The 12965-nt window shown below is 42.2% G+C and overlaps 1 protein-coding gene across 3 annotated transcripts in view; it reads right to left on the bottom strand.

The window, feature by feature from the left end:
* prickle1b (prickle homolog 1b) overlaps positions 1–12965 on the bottom strand; it is a 194401-nt gene that overhangs the window by 42747 nt on the left and 138689 nt on the right. The window lies entirely within an intron of this gene.

Here is a 12965-nt window from a genome sequence, read left to right as displayed (position 1 = left end):
ATGCAGTGCCTGCAAAGCAACGTATGTGCAATCAAAGGTGCATGCACTATGGAGCAGCCTGTAATGGTAGTGAAACCGTCTGCTTGTTCCAGCTGCTCCTCTCTTCTTAAGCGAGAATTGTATGTAGTTAGCCCTCGTTGACGCCGATATGCACTTCTGGTCACGATCGCAATGGATATGTGATTTCACGCTGGCTGGCCAATTAACTGGCGGACAGTGTGAAACACGCACTGAGAGAGGCTCAGCGCTGCCGGGAGTGGGGGGAAACAGGAAGAGGGCAGCCGCTGAGACAAGTGAGGGTGCGGGCGGACGGTTTACAAAAACAGCTGTGGAGATGCCTCAGGGAGCTGCAGTATTGTTCAATGAATATTTACGCACAAAAAATGCCACAAGCTATCTCTAATGCAACTACAAACAACTGACAGCAGTGCTCATAACTCCTCAACCTTCAAACATCTTCTGGGCATTTTACCCCGCCCTGGATTGAGAATGATGCATAAACCTGAATGCTGATTGGCCCATGCGCCAAGCGTAGAAGAGCACAGCCACTAAAAATTCTGGTCGATTGGGGCTTTAATCGGCTTAATTGGAACATTGATTCTTGACAGGCGTGCTTCCAACTCCCGCGCATGCTCGCTGACCGCGATATGGCACGACATCGCTATGACGTCGGGACGCCCGCCCGACATTTTCTTGTGCGATGTCGTGCTAGTTTGGGTCGGCTGCGCATCCAACCATAGCACATAAAATTACCTAGTGAGTAGCTAAACTACGTAGAGATGAAAAGAGTTTCAGGTCCCATCCTCTGCCCATATTGAGTTAGCTGATCTCAGCAAAGTCAATGACCTTGCTATCCTGGGTTATGGAGAGGAAAATAGGCCAAGTATTCTCGATGCTTATTGGCGTCCAACAACACCCTGCAGGGAGTGGTCAAATGTAGATGCCAGATGAGAGACAGAATTAGCTGTGATGTTTCTTACTTGAATAGCTAGCACATTTATTGTTGAGGTGCACATGTCAAGAACAGCCAACGAATTGAGATAACCAAAACTATTATGAACTTTCACATATGCTGGCAGTCAGTGCTTCAGGCTAAAGAGTACAGGAGACAATTTCTTGTAACAGGGGTAAATGCTAATAGATGGAGCATATGAAGCTGAACCTTATGAATATATGAATCTTCAGAATACGCCAAGCATAAGTATTTAACTCAGAATGCTATACATATTTTTCCAAGAATACAAATAATAGAAAAGATTCCAGTATTATGCAGCTTGGCTTATTAATAACACCGCCCAATCAAAAAAGAGATGTCTTCGAACGACGATATCCTTTTTCTCAGGGCTGCAGGTCTTGACCTAGCCAATTCATAAATAAGCAAAGTTTATCAATCAATGGCTGGCATGCAAGAAGTAACAGAAACAGCTGTAAAAACGACCTCCGACAGAACAGGGCCTTTGTTTGTTTTGAGTAAAGCGAGGTAGTTTATAGGGGAAAAATAAAATAAAAGTTCTGTTTTTGTAGGTTACACACGATTAACTTTCGGAGTGTCAGCTGCATTCAGCAGCTATTTGTTCAGTTAATGAAGCCTTCCTCACTTAATTGCTTGACAGAGCTTTTACTTAACCACCTATCAATAATTAACAATCCCTTTCCAAGTGACCACAGAACTTTCCTGTTCAGCTAAATGCAACAAATTGTGTTCTTCATAACAGTAAGGGTTATCTCACTCTCAGATTTTAAACGATGGCAGACTGGTGATGTCATTAGATAAAAAGAAAGAAGTGACATTTATATGGCGCCTTTCACAATCTAAGAATGCCGCAAAGCACTTTACAGCCAATTAAGTACTTTTCAAGTTCAGTTACTGTTGTAGTGTCGGAAACACAGCAGCCAATTTACACACAGCAAAGTTCCACCAGTTGCAATTTGGTTTATTGGTCGAAGGGTGTTGGCCAGGACACTTTAAGCAATGTAGTCACTCGTAATATACCAACGCTTCACAGTGCTAAATGTCATTATTAACAGGAAATAAAGCATGAATTCTGGCTTTTTGAGTTTGCCCGTTCCATTAATACAAAGGCAAAGTATAAGGCTTAATCATGCCCAGTTAATTTGGGATGCAATACACAGAATATTGTGCAAGTCAAATTTATTAAAACCAGTTTTCTGTGATAATCTATGCTTTGCGGTCAGCAGTCCAGAAATTCAGGAGTGAATATTAAAGAAACATTGAGAACTTGGGAGTTAATTAAGCTTTTAGTGTAGTCTTATATTAATTCACTTGACTCGGAAATAGGACTCACTGCATTTCCTGTATGATCTTTAGTTAGATCTGTCAATTGGCTCACCTCAAAAAGCTAGAACTAAATGGAAGAATTAATCAAAAAGTTATTCACTTATTAAAGTGGCTCCAGTGTCTTGGTATTCAGTAAATGTGAAATTGCAGTTGAAATGAGCTCTGAATCCTGTGGTCAGCACTGAATTGCAACAAGAGGTCAGCCACTGACACATAAGCATTCTCTCTTGTCCAACCCCTGCCGTTTATCCCTTGTTCTGTATGGTGGCAAATTGTTTAACAACTTCCCCTTTGTAAAACTTCTCGTTAACATGACTTTGGGGAATTCAAGATGCATATCAGATGTGTCCGCCCACAATGCACTACAGGGAGGATTGAGCAGGTGACTGGAATGACAGCCTGAACTCATATGTTTAATAAGGTTTGGGAAATAGTGGCCAAACACTGACCAACAATGGTGTTCAGGAATTGAATCGGCAAGCAACTTGTTTCACCATCAAAAGTGCTTAAAGTGGCCACTTCCCCCATCCCCCCTCCACCCTGCCGTCTCCCCCCAACTCCTCAGACAGTTTGCATTTGACAAAAATGTTCGCTCAATCAGATTAGCCTGTTTGGCTTCTCAGACCACTCTGGAAAATCCAGTCAGAGCCAAGAGGGACATCATGATTTACAGGGTTTAACTCAACAGAATGAATCAGCTGACTCCAAAAATGCTCCTCCAGACACTGGACACCTGCCAACAGATCTCATGTTACCATCACATTGTGCTCAATGTTGAACATAAATATGCTTATAGGCTAAACCTTGCCCGGTTCTTCAATAATGCCTAACTTTATTAAAGTAAAGTGATTTAGGAAACAATTTTCAATGAGCATAAAACTCATAGCGCATGCAGTTACTTTCAAATTTGAATACACAAAACTGCATTGTTTCTTTTTAATATGCCAGAACAAAATGTCATTTCAATAAGGAAAAAAATTGCCTAAATATTCTGCCGATCTAAAAGTGCTGGCTAAGGCTGGGGCACAATTATTCATGGACCAAACTCAAATGGCTGTTTATCACAGGCATCTGGATAGTCAAGTGAACACTTGCATCTGGTGAAATGCCGACAAGTTATTTGACCATGGATGGCAGTACACTTGGGCGCAATCCCATCGTCACCTGATGTGCTTTCCAGGAGGATAGCAATCAGGAACTCAAACACTGGCCAACTGTTACAGTCTGACTCCTGCCCTTGGCCAGAAAACAGCCATAACTCAGCACAAACCTGTGATTGAACTGGTTGACCAGTATGTTTCAGTGTTACAATGGGTTCACCCGCTAAGCCTTCTGAGGGAAGCAATCATAGGTTTTCATAAAACTAGATAAATGAAGAGTTTAAGGGCAAGCAGAAACAAGGTTCACAAGAGTTCACATAACTGACCCAGCACTGAAGCTGTGTTAATGAAATTGGAGGTAGGAACAGACTTAAGGTTAGTACATCAAATCTGATACACATATTGTTGGACAGAGATGTCTAGCATAAAACTGCTTAAAGAAGGTTAATTTGATAAGACATATTCTGAGCATTGTATTGTTTGCATTATTTGCACTTTTTGTAGTTTGAAGTATTGATCCCCTCATTTTAAAAATATTTTTTAGCCATGCCTCAGTACACCACCTCGGCTGGTAGGACTGCTGATCACTGAGTACTGGCAGGCCTCCCATTGGCTCCGCAGTGCCGGGAGCCTGCCTGCCATCCCTTTTTGGACGGCAAGCTTGTTCCCTGGCATTTAATTGCCTGGAGAATGGAAAATTGCAGTGGGCAAAGCACGCCATGAAGGGTCAGGGCCTGGAACCTGCCCCATTTCCAGTTTCCACACCTGATTCCAGACTCAGAGATAGTAGCATAGTAGCAACGTCACTGGACTAGTGTGGGCCAGGCTAATATTCTTGGGACACGGGTTCAAATCCCACCACGAGCTGCTGGCGCAATTTGAATTCAATTAATAACTTCTAGAATTGAATGCTAGCCTCACTAATAGTGAAATTATCATCGATCGTCATAAAAACCCATTTGATTCACTAATTTCCTTTAGTGAAGGAAATCTGCTGTCTTTCCTTGTCTGGCCGACATGTTACAGAATGTGGTTGATTCTTAACTGCCCTCTGAAATGATCTAGCAAGCCATTTAGTTCAAGGACAATTAGTGATGGACAACAAATGCTGGCCTTGCCTGCAATGCCCACATCCAATGAAAGAATAAAGAAAAAAAACATGATCTGTGACACTGAGGTCCTATGATTTTGATGACGCCCTCAAAATGGCGTCACCCTGTTCCTACCAGCCTTGTTGACTGATATCAATATCAATAGTGTTATCCCCATCACACCCACACCCTGACTTATGTCAATTCAAAATGCTTAAGAGAAAGATGGCGTTCAATCTGGAATAGTGAAAAGAATGTGATTTGATAGCAAATAGCAGGAAGGGAGAGCATCATACATTCTGCAATTTGTGTTGACGCGGTATTGATGTCAGCCACTGAGAAAAAGGAGCTGTGAATCAACATGTTTTGCCAGAAATGCAAACATTTAACACTAAAAAGTGCAGGTACATCATCATTGAACTTTTTTAAAATTGCCTGAGTTGCCTCAAAACAATGGAGTGACTACAGCTGAACTATGTATGATCTACCATGCTGTGAGGCATCAACAGTCCTATTGGGGTATGGACTGCAGCGTAAAAGTTGTTAAAGAAACCAACAGTGACTCCTCTGTGGTGGAAGACCTGATGTGTGGGAAAACAAAGGTGAAAACACAGTGCGAGAACGTTCTAGCACCATATTCCTTACAGAAGCACTTAGATTACATTGAAATAAAAGATCTTTGTTTCCCTTTGGTAGCTGATGCCTCAAAAAAAGGGTACAACAGAATGTTTTCTCTTAGGGTTATAGTTGTTGGAGGTCAATCATCTCAGTCCCAGGACATCACTGCAGGAGTTCCTCAGGGTGGTGTCCTAGGCCCAACTATCTTCAGCTGCTTCATCAATGACCTTCCTTCCATCGTAAGGTCAGAAGTGGGGATGTTTGCTAATAATTGTACAATGTTCAGCAACATTTGCCAATCTTCAGATACTGAAGCAGTCCATGTCCATTTGCAGCAAGACCTGGACATCATTCAAGTTTGGACTGGTATGGGATAAGTTACATTTGCGCCACACAAGTGCCAGGCAGTGACCATCTCCAACAAGAGAGAATCTAACCATCTAAATTAGATTGGCAGGGAGATGGGAACCTGAGAGGGAGCTCAGGTTAGAGGGAAGCAAAATAGGTAACAGGAAGTAGAAAAGTGAAATGAAAAGGCAGACAAAGCAAAGGCAAGCCAACAAATAGGGTTGCAGTGCCCTTAACTTTGTCTTTTTAATGTTATTCTGCATTCTAAATGAATACACGCAGTATTCGCAACAAAGTAGATGATTTGAAGGCACAAATAGAGGTAAATGCGTATGATTTAATTGCCATTATGGAGAGATGGTTACCGGGTGACCAAAACTGGGAACTAAATATTCATTTGTATTCATCATTTAGGAAGGATAAGCAAAAAGGAAAATGAGGTGGGGTAGTGCTGTTAATAAGGGGAGGGACAAAACCAATACATTAGTAAAAGAGGATCTTAGATTGAAGGATCAAAATGTTGAATCAGTTTGGGTGGAGCTAAGAAACAGCATGGGGCAGCAGACACTGGGGGGAGTTGTTTATAGGCCACCAAACTAGTGGTAATGAAGGGCATGGTATATATCAGGAAATTAGAGCTGCATCTGACATGGGAAATACAGTAATAATGGGTGATATCAGTTTACATATAGCATATGGTCAAACATATTTAGTATAACACTGTGGAGGATAAATTCTTGGAATATATACGAGATGGCTTTCTGGAGTAGTACACTGAAGAACTAATTAGCGATCAGGCTGTTTTAGATTTAGTATTTTGTTACAAGTGTTGGATAATTAATAGCCTGTTGTAAAGGAGCCTTTAGGAAATAGTGACCATAATTTGATAGAATTTTATGTTAGGTTTAAAGCTGAACAAAGGAAACTATGAAGGTCTGAGGGGCAAGTTGGATATGGGGGATTGGGAAAATACATTAAATGAATTGATGGAAGACAGGCAGTGGCTAATATTTAAAGAAGTATTACATGGTCTGCCATAAATATACAATCCTTTAAGACACAAAAACCCAACAGGAAAGGTTATTGAAGGATATAAGCTAAATATTGCATTAGATCAAATGAAGTGGCTGGCGTTGTCAGAAAAAGTTGTAAGCCCAATGATTGAGAAGGGTTTAGAATCCAGCAAAGGAGGGCCAAGAAACAGATAAAGAAATGGAAAACGAATGTGAATACAAGCTAGTGAGAAACATAAAGTGAACTGTAAAAGCTTCTTTAGGTACGTAAAGAGGAAAAGATTAGCAAGGACCAAATGTGGGCCCATTACAGGTGGGGACAGGAGAATTTATAATGGAGAATAGCGAAATGGTGGAGAAAATAAACAATTACTTTATGTCTGACTTCACGGAGGAAAATACAGAAAATCTCCCGGAAATACTAGAGAACCAATGGACTTGTGGAGCTGAGGAGCTGAAAGAAATTAGTATTAATAAAGAGTACTCAAAAAATTAATTGGACTGAAAGTTGATAAATCCCCTGGACCAGATGAGCTACATCCCAGATTGTTGAATGTGGTGGCTACAGATATAACGGATGCTTTGGTGGTTATCTTTCAAAATTCTATAGATTCTGGAAAGGTTCCTGCAGACTGGAAAGTAGCAAATGTAACTGCACTATTTAGGAAGGGAGTAAGAGGGATAATGGAGAATTACAGACCTGTTAGTTTGACGTCAGTAGTAGGGAAAATGTTAGATTCTATTATAAGGGACGTGATAACTGGACATTTGGAAATAATGATATGATTGGGCAGAGTCAGTATGGATTGATGAAAGGGAAACCATGTTTGACAAATCTGTTGGAGTTTTTTTGAGGATGTTACTTGTAGCATAGATAAAGGAGAGCCAGTGGATGTGGTTAATTTGGATTTTCGTTCAGATTTTGATAAGGTTCCACACAGGAGGTTAGTAATCAAAATTAGAGCACATGGGATTGGGGGTAATATACTAGTGTGGATTGAGATTTTGTTAACATACAAAACAGAGAGTAGGAATAAATGGGTCATTCTCAGGATGGCAGACTGTTACTCGTGGTCTAGCGCAAAGATCAGTGCTGAGGCCACAGCTGTTCGTAATCTACATCGATGATTTGGATGTGGGGACCAATTGTAATATTTCCAAAATTTGCTGATGACACAAAACTAGGTAGGAATGTAAATTGTGAGGAGGATGTAAGGAGGCTTCAAGGGGATTTGGACAGGCTAAGTGAATGGACAAGAACATATTGGGCAACATTTTCTCCCCGTCGGGGGGGGGGATGTGCGGGAGCAGGCCGGGTGGGTGGGCTTCCGATTGGCGCCCCCGCCATTTTAAGTGGGGGAGCCAATTAAGGCCCACCCAGCGTGACATCTACCAGGAAGCACTACGTGCTCCCTGTACGGGTGTGAGGGATTCCCTGAGCCGGGAGTGCGCTCATTCGCGCATGCATGTGGAAGAGCGCACAGATCTCCCTGAGGCAAAGTGCTGCTTCAGGGAGATCGGCTCACATTTTAAACTTTAAATAAAGCTGAGAAAAAATTTCCCTGCCATGTCCCCTCATGTGACACTGTCACATGAGTTGGGACATGTCCGTAACTTTTATTTTAAAATATTGTGAGATTTTTAAATCCTCATGAAACCTCATCCTGCCCTTAAGGTTGGACGGGCAGATCCATTAATGACTTCAACTACTTTGTTAATGGCCTTAGTAGGCCATTGACAGGTTGGCGGGCACGTAGCCGACTCGGGTGTGCACCTGCCGAACCGGAAGACTGAATGATGCGACGTGACATCCCCGCGTCATTTTACGTGTTGGCGAGTGGGCCCCGCCCCTGCTCGCCAACCGGAAGATACAGCCCATGGCAGATGGAATATAATGTGAATAAGTGTGAAGTTATCCACAATGTTAGAAAAAACAAAGGTAGAGCATTTCTTAAATGGTGAGATGTTGGGAAATGTTGATGTCCAAAGGGACCTGGGTGTCCTTGTTCATGAGTCACTGAAAGCTAGCATGCAGGTGTAGCAAACGATTAGGAAGAGAAATGGTAAGTTGGCCTTCATTGCAGGGGGATTTGAGTGCAGGAGTAAAGATGTCTTGCTGCAGTTATGTACAGCTTGGTGAGACTGTATCTATAGTATTGTGTATTGTTTTGGTTTCCTTATCTAAGGAAGGATATACTTGCTATAGAGGGAGTGCAAAGGAGATTCACCAGACTAATTGCTGGGATTGTCTTATGAGGCAAGATTGAAGAAACTGGTCTGTATTCTCTAGAGTTTCGAAGAATAAAACATACAAAATTTTTACAAGGAATGACAGGGTAGATGTAGATAGGATGTTCCCCCTGGCTGGTGAGTCTAGAACCAGAAGACAGTTTCAGAATAAGGGGAAGGCCTTTTAAGACTGAGGCGAGGAGGAATTTCTTCACTCAGAGGGTGGCGAATTTTTGGAATTCTTTACCCCAGAGGACTTTGGAAGCTCAATCATTAGGCATGTTCAAAACAGAAATCGATAGATTTCTGGATGCTAATGATATCAAGGGATATGGGGTAATTGGGAAAATTAGCACGGAGGTAGATGATCAGCCAAGATCTGCTTGAATGGTGGAGCAGGCTTGATGGGCTGAATGGTCCACTCGATGTTCCTATCTCCCCTTGATATTCAGTGGCATTACCATTGCGGAATCCCCCTCTACCAACATCCTGGGGATTACCATTGAGCAGAAGCTGAACGGGATCATCCATATAAATACTGGCCAGAATTTTCCAGCCCCTCATGCCATCGGGATCTTCCAGTACTGCCGATGTGAATGGCAATTTCAATGGCTCGCTGGGAACCTGTTGCCATTATAGTTATAAGAGTAGGTCAGAGGCTGTGAATCCTGTGACAGGTAACACACCTCCTGACTCCTCAAAGCCTGTCCACCATCTGCAAGGCACATGTCAGGAGTGTGATGGAATACTCTCCACTTGCCTGGATGAGTGCAGCTCCAACAACACTCAAGAAGCTGGACATCATTCAGGAGAAAGCAGCCCACTTGATTGGCACCACATCCACAAACATTCACTCCCTCCACCACCAATGCACAATGGCAGCAATGTGTCCCATCTACAAGATGCACTGCAGCAACTCACCAAGGCTCCTTTGACAGCACTGCCCAAACCCACGACCTCTACCGTCTAGAAGAACAACAGCAGCAACTGCATGCGAACGCCACCAGCTGGAAGTTCCCCTCAAAGCCACTCACCATCCTGACTTGGAAATATGTCGCCGTTACTTCACTGTTGCTGGGTCAAAATCCTGGAACTCCCTCCCTAATAGCACTGTGGGTGTACCTACACCACATGGACTGCAGCGGTTCAAGAAGGCAGCTCAGGAATGCCTTCTCAAGGGCAATTAGGAATGGGAAATAAATACTGGCCTAGCCAGTGATGCCCACATCCCATGAAAGAATGAAAAAAAATAAACGGAGTAGCAGCATCAAGGGTCATAAATCTCTGATTCAGAAAAATAAAATTGCTGATATTCCAATATAGTCTTTTAGCCAATAGGACTTTCCAGTTGTAATATTTTTGTTGGCTTTGTAACGGTAACAGAAATGGGAATGTGTTTTCTTATGGTTGTGGACCAGCCAACACAAAAACATTCATTGTATTCAGATAGTTTTATTTGAATGGGTTCATGGAACTAAAATTTCAAATGGATAGTACAGTTTTTACACTATTCAGAGTCCTCTTTTTTTCAGACTGTAAGGCAGTGTCAGCAAGAAACCTTGTTCCAATACACACATGCGCTCAGGTTACACTCTCTCACCTGTTGGCTCCTGAACAACATGTTCCTTTGTTGCACTTTACGAACTCGGCTTCAAACAGGTTTCAGTAGGGACACTTGATAGGTATTTGAGAAGCCAACAGGACGGTGTGATAGTTAACAAATTCAGGCTTTAGCATAAGTGTGAGGAAACCCTTGGCAACGATCACCTCATAACAGTAAGTGCTAAAGTCCTTGGCTATTTTGAAGAATAAATAAAAACTTACTCTATAAACTATATTGTTTATTAAGTGTATAATATATTTTGCTGCACATTTACCTGACAATGGGGAAAAAGTCTTTGTTAGTTTGGATAGTGTGAGTTTGCATTTTTGAAGTGAAATCAGATAGCTAGACAATTGTTTTGGTTCACTGAAGTCACATTTAAATGAAACTTGTCAAGTGACTGGCTTTTTATAGGCCTAGTGACAGATTAATTAATATGTTCTTGGGCATGCCTTAAATATAATGCAACTTAGATCATTATGTATGTTCCTTCCACAAACAATCTACTGTATCCAGACACTTCCCACGCCATTTACTTACCGTCTTACTTGTAAGATTTAGTCTTTAATCTTCAGAAAGCAAAATTAAAAATGCTGGTAGACAAATGCATGGTATGGAGGATGATGCATTTCTTTTGATAATTGTTTTTGAAAGGCACACTGGTATAAAAATTACACATCTCCGGGCTTGGTTTAACACCAGTGCAAATTCAGGCATGTTTAACCTGATGATAGACTGAAGACTGAGCCAGCTTTCTTACATTGGAAGTCCTTCAATTTCACTGCAGTGCCCTTAACCTAGGATGGGCAAGAGGTTCTTTGCTCTTGATCAGCAATCTTGGTTGCTAGTACTTATGATTGGATGTCAAATGAAGACACGTTCTGGTTCAGCTGTGATGTCTCTGACAGTCAAATGGTTTCTGTCAAGGCTCACACATGAATAATGGCTCCACCTGCATATGGTACAGCAGGGTGGGTCAGCAACCACGAAACTGCAAGCCAGCAAGGGTTGGTGTCTTTAGGAGAGAAGTTGGAAAATCAGGAAGCGGGATACACAAGACTTGCAAAAAAATGATAAATATTAAACAATATATTTAGGCTGAAGAGTTGCCCTTTCAAGCACACTCACTTTTATAGATAATCAGGTCCCATGTGGAAACAACTAACTTTCTGTGCTTTAATATTATTGACAAAATAACAGATGAGTGCAGCTCCAACAACATTCAAGAAGCTTGACAAAGCAGCCTGCTTGATTGGCACCCCACCCACAAACATTCACCCTCTCCACCACCAATGCACAGCGGTAGCAGTGTGTACCATTTACAAAGTGCACTGCAGGAACTCACCAAGTCTCCTCTGACAGAACCTTCCAAGCCCACAACCTCTATCATCTAGAAGGACAAGGGCAGCAGATGCATGGGAGTGCCACCACCTGCAAGTTCCCTAACTCACCATCCTGACTTGGAAATATATTGCCCTTCCTTCACTGTTGCTGGGTCAAAATCCTGGAACTCCCTCTCTACACCACTTGGACTGCAGTGGTTCAAGAAGGCAGCTACCACCTTCTCAAGGGCAGTTAGGGATGGGCAATAAATGCTGACCTAGCCAGCGATGCCCGCATCCCGTAAGATGAGTAAAAAAAACAAATTTGGTATATGAAAAGGGAAATTATTAGAAATTGAAATTTAACTTGGATCATTGTCTCTTAAGTGCAAGTCTGCACAGAATTACACAAGTACATGCGGTACATATACAGCTACTATGTTTATATGGCTTTTGGAAACCTGTTATTTTTTTTTCAGAAAGGCAGGTTTGACTTTTTAGCTTGCACAAAACAGCTTAAAATAGCATCAGTTTAAAGTCCTTAATTTGCATAACCAGGCAATATTACACTTTTGTTCTTGCTGAATTGCTTATTTTATGACTCCTCCAGTCAGTGAAAAAGATTTCTGAGCTCTTGCTTGTTAGATAAGCAGCTACAAAATTCTAACTGACAGCCCATAAATGCTGCGAATTTTCTGTTCTTGTCCAACACCCCAGAGTAGAAACCCTAGAAGTGCATTTGAGGGGTGGTGCCTCACACTGCCAGCTGAACTCCTTCCTTAAACTTCTAATTTCAAGGCCAAATCTCTGCCAATACTTAGTCATGAGTGCAGTCTAGTCTTACAACAGACCACCTGGCAAGTCAGCTGGGTGCCAATGCCCAGCGACTCTTGCTGACACTAAGCGAACATGCAGCAACTCACCCAGTGGCAAGTTAGTTCAGTTTAAAACCAACAAAACCGTCTCCCAGTAAGCAGCAGACCGCCCCTTGAGCTGAGAAAGTGAGCAGAATAACCCAAAAGGCTGAAGGCAAGTATCGGCTGGATGCCCCCCCCGACCCCTTCTGCACTCACACTATCTGCCAATCTCCCTGTCATTACCAACATGCAATTAAGCAGAGAATCGGCTCTGCGCACAATTAAAGGGGCTCTGAGGAAAGGCAGTTGCAGCTCTTCCACAGACTGACAACATGAGTTTTCGGAGAATCTCTCCTTTCAGAAGCAACAAAGCATTATTTCAGAATTAAGCAACTTTTGACAACCAGTACAAATTCTCACATCCATTCAGCACAGAACTTTACAAAAGATACTGCAGTCATGTTGCATATCTGCTACTAAAAGCC

This window comes from Cetorhinus maximus, chromosome 22 (assembly GCF_964194155.1).
Source record: "Cetorhinus maximus chromosome 22, sCetMax3.hap1.1, whole genome shotgun sequence".
In the NCBI taxonomy this organism is placed as follows: domain Eukaryota; kingdom Metazoa; phylum Chordata; class Chondrichthyes; order Lamniformes; family Cetorhinidae; genus Cetorhinus; species Cetorhinus maximus.
This window is presented reverse-complemented; position numbering and strand designations above follow the sequence as displayed.